This window comes from Anneissia japonica, unplaced genomic scaffold (genome assembly GCF_011630105.1).
Source record: "Anneissia japonica isolate Jap-2015-1 unplaced genomic scaffold, ASM1163010v1 scaffold287733_len118669_cov163, whole genome shotgun sequence".
Taxonomy (NCBI): Eukaryota; Metazoa; Echinodermata; class Crinoidea; order Comatulida; family Comatulidae; genus Anneissia; species Anneissia japonica.
In genome coordinates this window covers 12,671-22,413 of record NW_022731439.1, presented here as the reverse complement: position 1 = coordinate 22,413, position 9,743 = coordinate 12,671, and the positions used below count along the sequence as shown (strand labels likewise).

The following is a 9,743-nucleotide window of genomic DNA, read 5'->3' as shown; positions in this document are numbered from 1 at the left end:
TATCTATTTTAATACACTACTGAGATAGGCTTTTATTTTTCAATCTTGATTTCAGAGGTCAAAAAAATTTTTCAATTTTTTTTCAATCATATAGTGGTGTAGACTAGTCTTTTAAGAACATTTTGCTGGAAATTTTTTTTGGATACTACGCCCCGTTATAGAGTTATGATTTTTTAAATAACATGATGTCAAAAAATCTGCCCAAAAGCTTATCTTATTTCTGTTGGTTACGCACCGCTGATTCGCAATGTTTGTCATCACTTCAAGATGTCTACCGATTCGGGAAAAAGGCGTTAACATAGGTGTTATTAATTTATTAAAGAGATATCATGTGAGTGTCCCTGAGTGTAAGGGTAAATAGGCTTAGTATTATTACTTGGTGCCCTTGTGATCTGGCAACTGTACATTTTAATAATATTAATTTTATTACGTTGCTAGTCTATCTGTAGATAGTCTGTCTAGGTATCCCACTCAAGCGTGGCCCATCTAAGGCATACTGGCTAGGCATACCACTAGGAGGGGGTGGGGAAGGCTAGAGCATAAAATGGCCTTGTCAGTTTTTGGAGTGTCATTTTAGAGACCTACTGTAGCCTTGCTACTTTATATGCGCGCACCATTGTTAAAGCATGCCGCATGGAATTAAGTTAAGCCCTAGGCTTAACCTAGTTTATGTGTGGAGAATAAATCTTCCGCGCAAAAATTTTTCCTTGAAATCCATCCACGCATTTCGGAAATTATGTGCGGATTAACTGAAAAGTCTTTTTTGTGTATTTATGTCATGCGTAAGATGGTACAGTATAATACATACTCCAAGTATGGAAATGAATTAATTATGTTATAATATCAAGAATGATTTTAATCGGTGGACCTTTCGGTTTTTATGTTGTGCGTCGTGGTGGTGTTTGTAATTTTCATTGTTTAACAATAACTTTTAATGTCTTCATGGATTCTTTTTTAAGTAATGTATCAATAGAAAGAGCAATTATTAGACATTCATTCCTGTGATTTTTTTAACAAATCAAAACAAAAAAATATTTAAGGGTTCCTGTTTCCTTGGAACAAATGGCAGGTCGAGGGGAGATGTAGAGGCTCAAGCGTGGAGGTCAATCGCCCTATGATCATTCCAGCTCAAATCTACTACCATGCCCATGTCACAACACCCCCCCCCCCCCCCCCCCCCCCCCCCCCCATGAAAAAATTCTAATACAGTACCTTGATATACCACAAGAAATAATCCAAAATTTCAGATCCAATTGCTACAGTAAGTAGTTTTTAAGTTACGGCCTTTTGAAATTTAGGTACCACACGCCCTTTTTCGTGCTGGTAATGTCTCCTTTGTACGATTTTTACGAAGCTATATTTCCTCGAATAACCAAGAAAAAATTGAAAATGCTACATAGATTGAAATTTGGCCCCTCTTTCAAGGAATACCATTGAAATTTGGGTAGCATATTTTATTAGGTGAACGCCCCACCCCCAAAAATCCCCTGAAGCACTGTACAAAAATAAATTTTCGCCTTTTCTGAGGGCCGTATCTTATCATACTTTTCAGTAATGAAGTTCAAATTAAAGCTGTGATGAAAGCTCATACTACTAAATATAGAAAAGTTTGCAAGGTAATTAGAGAAATTGAAGGTATTATTGGGTCCAGAACATAGTTCAGGACCATCGACCCTAAAAATACCCACTACTTTAACCAACCAGATGACCCAGTGGACACTTAGTATTAATTATGAAATTTATACCAGTAATAATAATAATAATAATAATAATAGTAATATACAGATACACATTGTCATCATTGTAAGCAGAAAGTTTAACGCATTGTTTCTTTACTCCTTCAGTGTGAACTGATTTTTCAAAGATAGACAGATTTTAGTGTTTTCTAAATGTCAGGTCAAAAGTTCAAATCACAACTAAGTCAGAGAGCTTTCGATTTGTGCGACAATGCAACGCTAGAACGGAATTACTCATGCGTGACCGTCCTACCTGGCGTCCATATACATTTTCTGCGTACGTAGATTTTGCCAAATTGCGTTCCAGAATCTGCTCGACGAGGTGACCTTAACGTTTTTCGCATGCGCAGATGACTTTTACTGACGTCATTACGTTCACGGTTTCAGATATCCATGAATGCCTCAGAATGCAACTTTGTTATAGCTCCTTGGCCTTGTCAGGACCCTGCCGGGCTTCTAAGCACTTATCATACTACTTTTTGCTGTCATTTTCCCACAAATTCTAATTTTGCAAGAATTGAAATTAAGTGGTGGTACCAGTTGCAGAGGCAGGCTCAGGTCATAGAGAGCTCTCAAAGGGTGCAGGTCAACTCGGCCACAAGTCAACTCGGCCACAAGTCAACTCGGCCACAAGTCAACTCGGCCACAAGTCAACTCGGCCACAAATCAACTCGGCCACAAAAATTTCGGCTTCTGCCAACTCTGCCACAAGTCAACTCGGCCACAAGTTATTTAATGTAAATCTAAGTTTTTGCATCCTTTTTTTTCAATATATGATGGAAATAAAATACACAGTATGTTTTAGTAAAACAGGACCACCACACTACCAAAAGAGATTTGAATACTATTGCCAATGAATTAACAAATGATAATTAACAAATCAAAACAAAAAAATATTTAAGGGTTCCTTTTTCCTTGGAACAAATGGCAGGTCGAGGGGAGATGTGGAGGCTCAAGCGTGGAGGTCAATCGCCCTATGATCATTCCAGCTCAAATCTACTACCATGCCCATGTCACAACACCCCCCCCCCCTCTCCACCTTGGATTTTTATGAAAAAATTCTAATACAGTACCTTGATATACCACAAGAAATAATCCAAAATTTCAGATCCAATTGCTACAGTAAGTAGTTTTTAAGTTACAGCCTTTTGAAATTTAGGTACCACATGCCCTTTTTCGTGCCGGTAATGTCTCCTTTGTACGATTTTTACGAAGCTATATTTCCTCGAATAACCAAGAAAAAATTGAAAATGCTACATAGATTGAAATTTGGCCCCTCTTTCAAGGAATACCATTGAAATTTGGGTAGCATATTTTATTAGGTGAACGCCCCACCCCCAAAAATCCCCTGAAGCACTGTACAAAAATAAATTTTCGCCTTTTCTGAGGGCCGTATCTTATCATACTTTTCAGTAATGAAGTTCAAATTAAAGCTGTGATGAAAGCTCATACTACTAAATATAGAAAAGTTTGCAAGGTAATTAGAGAAATTGAAGGTATTATTGGGTCCAGAACATAGTTCAGGACCATCGACCCTAAAAATACCCACTATTTTAACCAACCAGATGACCTAGTAGACACTTAATATTAATTATGAAATTTATACCAGTAATAATAATAATAATAATAATAATAATAATAATAATATACAGATACACATTGTAAGCAGAAAGTTTAGCGCATTGTTTCTTTACTCCTTCCAGTGTTCTTCTCCCAATTGAAAAAATTTTACTGGTAAATTAGTCCATAAAAATTGAGCAATGCATGCAGTGTGAGGTGTTACCCCATTTGAGTGGGGTTTAATGACCCGAAGAAACAAGAATCACATTCATAGCCATAGACTGGAAAGACGTTACTGAAAGAGGGCCAGCCTAGACTACCTACAGTAGGCCTAATCAATAGTTTGTTTTTTTTACAAACTCAAATTTTTTACTGGTTGGCCAGTTATTTTTACCGGTAAAATTGACGGCTAAGACGGCTTCGGGAGAACACAGCCTTCAGTGTGAACTGATTTTTCAAAGATAGACAGATTTTAGTGTTTTCTAAATGTCAGGTCAAAAGTTCAAATCACAACTAAGTCAGAGAGCTTTCGATTTGTGCGACAATTCAACGCTAGAACGGAATTACTCATGCGTGACCGTCCTACCTGGCGTCCATATACGTTTTCTGCGTACGTAGATTTTGCCAAATTGCGTTCCAGAATCTGCTCGACGAGGTGACCTTAACGTTTTTCGTATGCGCAGATGACTTTTACTGACGTCATTACGTTCACGGTTTCAGATATCTATGAATGCCTCAGAATGCAACTTTGTTTTAGCTCCTTGGCCTTGTCAGGACCCTGCCGGGCTTCTAAGCACTTATCATGCTACTTTTTGCTGTCATTTTCCAACAAATTCTAATTTTGCAAGAATTGAAATTAAGTGGTGGTACCAGTTGCAGAGGCAGGCTCAGGTCATAGAGAGCTCTCAAAGGGTGCAGGTCAACTCGGCCACAAGTCAACTTTGGCATAGGCGTTATGGAGGTCCTTCATGAGAAGCAAACTTAAGAATCAAGGTCAATATGATATAAAGCAAATGTGAGGTCTCACCACGAAATGAGACGCATTGTTGGTGAAATCATATTGAGATATTCACCAAAACAGGCCAAAGTCAACATTTTTACAAAATTTTGATTTTAATGTTTTTGAATAACTTGATACTTATATTTTATGATTGTATACTTTGTAAGTGAATTTTCTTTCCAAAACAGTGTTCTCTGCACATATTCTGTAATTCTAGTCATATTTTTTGTATAGGTTAGTTTATCTTTGAGGCTGATTTTCTCAAAACGTGGTTTTTATACACCTAAACTTTAAATGCTCACATCTCTGGATTTACTTATAGTAGAGAAGCCATTTAAAGACCAAATGAAAGCTTATAATGTGATCTACCCAAATGGAATATAAACTCAATTTTTGAATTTCTAACCATGAGACTCATTTTGTGGCGAGACCTCACAAATATCTAGTTTTACTTATGGTAAAAAAAAGCCCAAATCAGGAAACGATACTTTGAACACCATTACACTTGCACAAAGAAAGGAAGACATGTCAAGTTTTATTACCAGTCACCAACAGCATTAAACATCCGGCGACCCTGCAAAACATCTTAGTTTTGTGACCGATAGCTTGAATTCCAGGGCCTAACAATTACTGTACTAAAATGAAATTTTGTCTGACTATGTGTGTTCACATGAAATTCACACGTACAATAATTACTTCAAAAATTAATAATGATCCAAATGTGTACACAGTCGAAAAATAGGGCCTAGGCTTAAATCCAGAAAAACAAAGCGAATGATAAACATCTGTTGGATTAACCTCGATTACGACAACAAAGTTCAAAAACATGCTACTGCATGTTGCCACATTTTTTTGTCAGATGTTTCATGGGAAAATTCCGATTTTGACTCAGATATTCTGGCAATTTGTTACCTGATTGCAAAAAAGTTCAGCTTGTCATGCTAGCAAGCGCAGAAACCCTATATCAACCTAGGCTATAATATTTATAAAGGTATCTTTTTGTTGAAAAAATATACTTCATGAGTGTTTGAATCACGTAAAAATGTTTTATTATGTGTTGTGACTGTGAGAAGAAAATTAAGATAAAAAAATTAAGAATTAAAAGTTAGGTGCGAAAGTGCTTAGCGCAATTTCATATTATGCAAGCTCTTTCTTGTACACAGTTTGCAAACTGTGCAAGGAAATCTTACACAATTTGAAAACTCTGCAAGGATTTTTTTTTGTACAATTTAAAAACCATGCAAGATTCTGCACAGTTTTCAAACTTTGTGCAAAGCAAGCAAAATGCACACACAAGCTACTGTTGAGGGGTAGCTCATGCACAATTTTACTCTTTATTGTTCTGTTATGGTAGCTGTGTGACAGGCTTATCAATCATCTGAAGGCCCCGACGGAAGGGCTAGTGGAGCAAATTGAGTCTCACTTTGCTGGGGGCCCTGGTGGGGTCCGGGGGGGGTGACGCCCCCTGGAAGCCACGGATATTTGATGAATTATGGTGAATTTTTATTACTTATTTAAGTACTATAATATGACTTCATGTAGGCTATGCTTTCTAATGTTGAAATCAGCTTCCAAAACCAAAACATTTTAAATAAAGCAAGAAACAAAGAGTATATAATGTAACCATCTAATTTATTTTCAAATCCTCATTCTTAAAAGTGAAATTCTATATTTTTGAAATTTTGCATGAAATCTGTCAACCACGCTGTCATGGTCGAGTTTGCTTCCCCTATCACGATGTATTCCAACCATCATGAGGCTATTTAAATGAGCATTTGCCATAACAGAACGCAAATTATTTTTAATTAGTCTCATTGAATTATTATTATTATTATTGTTGTTGTTGTTGTGATGAAAAGTTAACACAAACAATATGGTGGCTAAACGAATATTACATGTAAATATTTTTTTTTATTTGTTCCCTGACAAAATTTATCGTCTTCCCCGACGGGGGGCTATGCTTCCCCGATGGGGGGGCTATAGCCCCCAGCCCCCCCTCTGGCGCCACCACTGTCTGAAAGTGGAATCGTGGGGGTCATGTGGATGTACCGTACATGGATTGTGGGCAAAGATGGGTTGGGGGTGGTTATTTTTTCATTTAACTTTATTTGATCACACATGGCAGTAAAATTAACACTGAATTTCATGTGATTTACAATTAAAATTCATCATAAAAATTATGTAAAAAAAAATCAGTGCAAGTTAAATTACTTAATTAGAATTTTACAAGCACAAAGATACTCAAAATTTACATAAAAAACACTACTTATTCTACCACTATTAAGAGACATTGAGACAATAATATAAAAAAAATATTTTACTTGCACTTTACTTTTTCATTGCACTTTACTTTTTCATTTAACTTTATTTGATCACACATGGCAGTAAAATTAACACTGAATTTCATGTGATTTACAATTAAAATTCATCATAAAAATTATGTTAAAAAAAAATCAGTGCAAGTTAAATTTACTTAATTAGAATTTTACAAGCACAAAGATACTCAAAATTTACATAAAAAACACTACTTATTCTACCACTATTAAGAGACATTGAGACAATAATATAAAAAAATATTTTAAGACAGTAAAAGAACATTAAAGTAACATTAAAATTGGACCATGGAGACTTTTGCTGTTATTTAATCAAATGATAATGACTTCATTGTGGTATTATTCAATCTTCCAGTCAAATGCATGCATTGCATTACTGTACATGGATGAATTGTGTATGAATTAACATAAGTTAAAGATATAATAATATATTAAAAACAAAATAATCTGACAACAAAAAAAAAATGAAGGGAAAAATCTGTCCGAAAAGCAGATCATACACCAAAATGAAAGACAAGCCAGGTCCTAATTAAGACGTATACATACTTTCAATCATCATTCTCAAAGTCTATGACAATTTTTAATTGTACTGTACTCACTTTTTTGCTTTGCATTTTCCTATTTTAATCTACAGTAGGGCTATATAATTTATTTGTCAACTTATCAATCAATTAATCAATTAATGTTCAATTTAATATCATTTCTTTAATAATTCTAGCCTACGGTAGGCCTTACTAAGGCTAGAGAGAGGTTCGCCTGAAATAGCGACCCAGCAGGAATCAATTTTTATTCTTATTTTACGATGATTACTGAAAGAAACCTTTTGCAGTTTGCATACTGCACGAACAGTTTCAAAGACATTGAAACAACATCAGCAACTGAAAATAAGCAAAATGAACAAACTGCGCTCAACAGGCATTCTACTAGAGGCCTAGTACTACTAGGCTACTCCCTAGACTAGGCCATACACTGTGCCATCTGTTTTTGGCTGCCAACCAGTTTGGCCATGATGTAGCACCCAGAATATCAGGAAATTAAGTTAGCCCCTAGTTTGGTTTGTCTTAATCATTTATGATATCAAAGTGACTGTTCGCACGGTACCATGCGCATAAGATCTTTTCTGCACGACACACCTAGCCAATTAGAAAGATGTGGTGATGCCAGTTGAAATAAAAGTGACAATAGAGCCTTGCTTTGTTTATCCCTCAATCAGGGCTGAGTACTGAGCAGTTTGATTTGTTCTAACTGAATTGAACTAGGTTTAATTCTATTAACAACATTTTAAAAAGTGGTGAGGCATATAATGTAATGTATTTCAATGTTATGGCAAGTTGAGGAGGCAATCATTGAGGATGTTATAGTTTTACCTTGTTGTCATCATTTTTCTAAAGGACCTCTTTGTAGTAATTTTTATATTAAGCAGCTTAAAAAATTGGGGTTTTTTCCATATTTAAAATTTTGTGCTAACTTTTTTGTGTCCATACAGAAAAAACGTTTTAAAGATTTAAAATACTATTAAGTTTTTCTAAATTTTTTTTTGTAATGTGTCTCTTTTTTGATCTTTGGTCATTCCGTGCCAACTCAACAAATTTTCAGAAAATCATGGTTGGGTACCGTCTCAGATTTTCTTGAAACTCGGATATAATGTGCACCAACATGTCTGACAAACAAACCCAAAATTTGACTTGCCAATTCCAAGTCGTTTAGAAGTTACGGCCATTTGAAATTTTAGGGTCATACCCCATTTTAGCTATCAATTATGACATATTTATAAAGTTGCATTTTCAATTAGCCATATCTTCAAATAGAATAAAGATAATTAACTGAAAATTGATATCTAGACTAACTTTTGGCTGTAGAACAGGAATATGACATGACTTTTGGTATACCGGACCCCTTTACGAAAATATTGGTTCGTAAACACCCTAACTTATTTGGTTGTGTAATTTTTCTTCCATTTTTAGACCCCATTAAAATACCCAAATCAGTTATTAAATGGGTCTTATGCAACAAATTATTAATATATAGTTGGAAATGTTTCACCATAAAAATTCCGGATTTTTAACTTATCATTTTAGGGGGTAATTGTAGGTCAAAAGGTCATTCGGGACAAAAAATGCACAAAAATGCCTCATTTTCATGGTGACCTTTGACCCTGTGGGCAAGTGCGCTTGTTGTTAAAACTTGCATCATTAATTAATTTACATATGATGATCAGACGTTCCAAATATCAGCTTGGTGTCTTTATCCCTTCATGTTTAAAAAGCGATTTGAAAAGGGGTATATTTTTCAATTTGCGACAGTATCAGTGCGTAAATGTGATAAAATTAATTTTTGAATAACGATAACATTAAAAATAATCTGCCTAGACCCTTGAAACTTATAATTCTAAAACAACTTTATGTGCTTATTTCAGGCATGCAGTTCGTTAAGGGATATAGTGTTTCATTAGTAAGATATGTCCCCCAAAAATGGCCCAAGTGCAAGAATTGCGCAATAAAATTGTATTTACTGTTGATTTCAAATGAGCATAATATTATCCGTGTACTGTCTAGAGCCGTGAAACCTTTCATTCTAGGACAACTTTTTGTGTTGATTTCAGTTATGCAGTCTGTTAAAGGGATAAATTGTTTAATAGTAAGATATTATGCCCCAAAAATGGCCCAAGTGCAAGAATTGTTCAATAAAATTGTGTTACGATTGATTTCAAATGAGCATAATATTATCTGTGAACGGTCTAGAGGCATGAAACCTTTCATACTAAGACAACTTTTTGTGCTGATTGCAGTTATGCAGTTTGTTAAAGGTTATTCAGTTTGTTAAAGGGATGCATTGTTTAATTAGTAAGATATTTTGCCCCAAAAAATGGCCCAAGCGCAAAATTGCACTATAACATTGTGCGACTATTTTGATATTTAAAATGAGTATAACATTAACTGTGTACAGTTCAGAACCATGTAACCTTAACTTAATATTTGTACACTTATTAATTCATGCAGTTTGTTAAGGGATACAGTCTTTTATCTTACTAACTAATAGTTAGTAAGATAGTTTGCCCCAAAAATGGCCCAAGTGCAACAATCGAGCAATAACATTGTGTGACATTGAATTTAA

General features: G+C 35.1%; 1 protein-coding gene across 1 annotated transcript in view; it reads left to right on the top strand.

Annotated features, from left to right (window-relative positions):
* LOC117115382 overlaps positions 1-9,743 on the top strand; it is a gene marked incomplete at its 3' end in the record, with an annotated part of 21,092 nt that overhangs the window by 938 nt on the left and 10,411 nt on the right. The gene's annotated exons all lie outside the window — the stretch shown is intronic.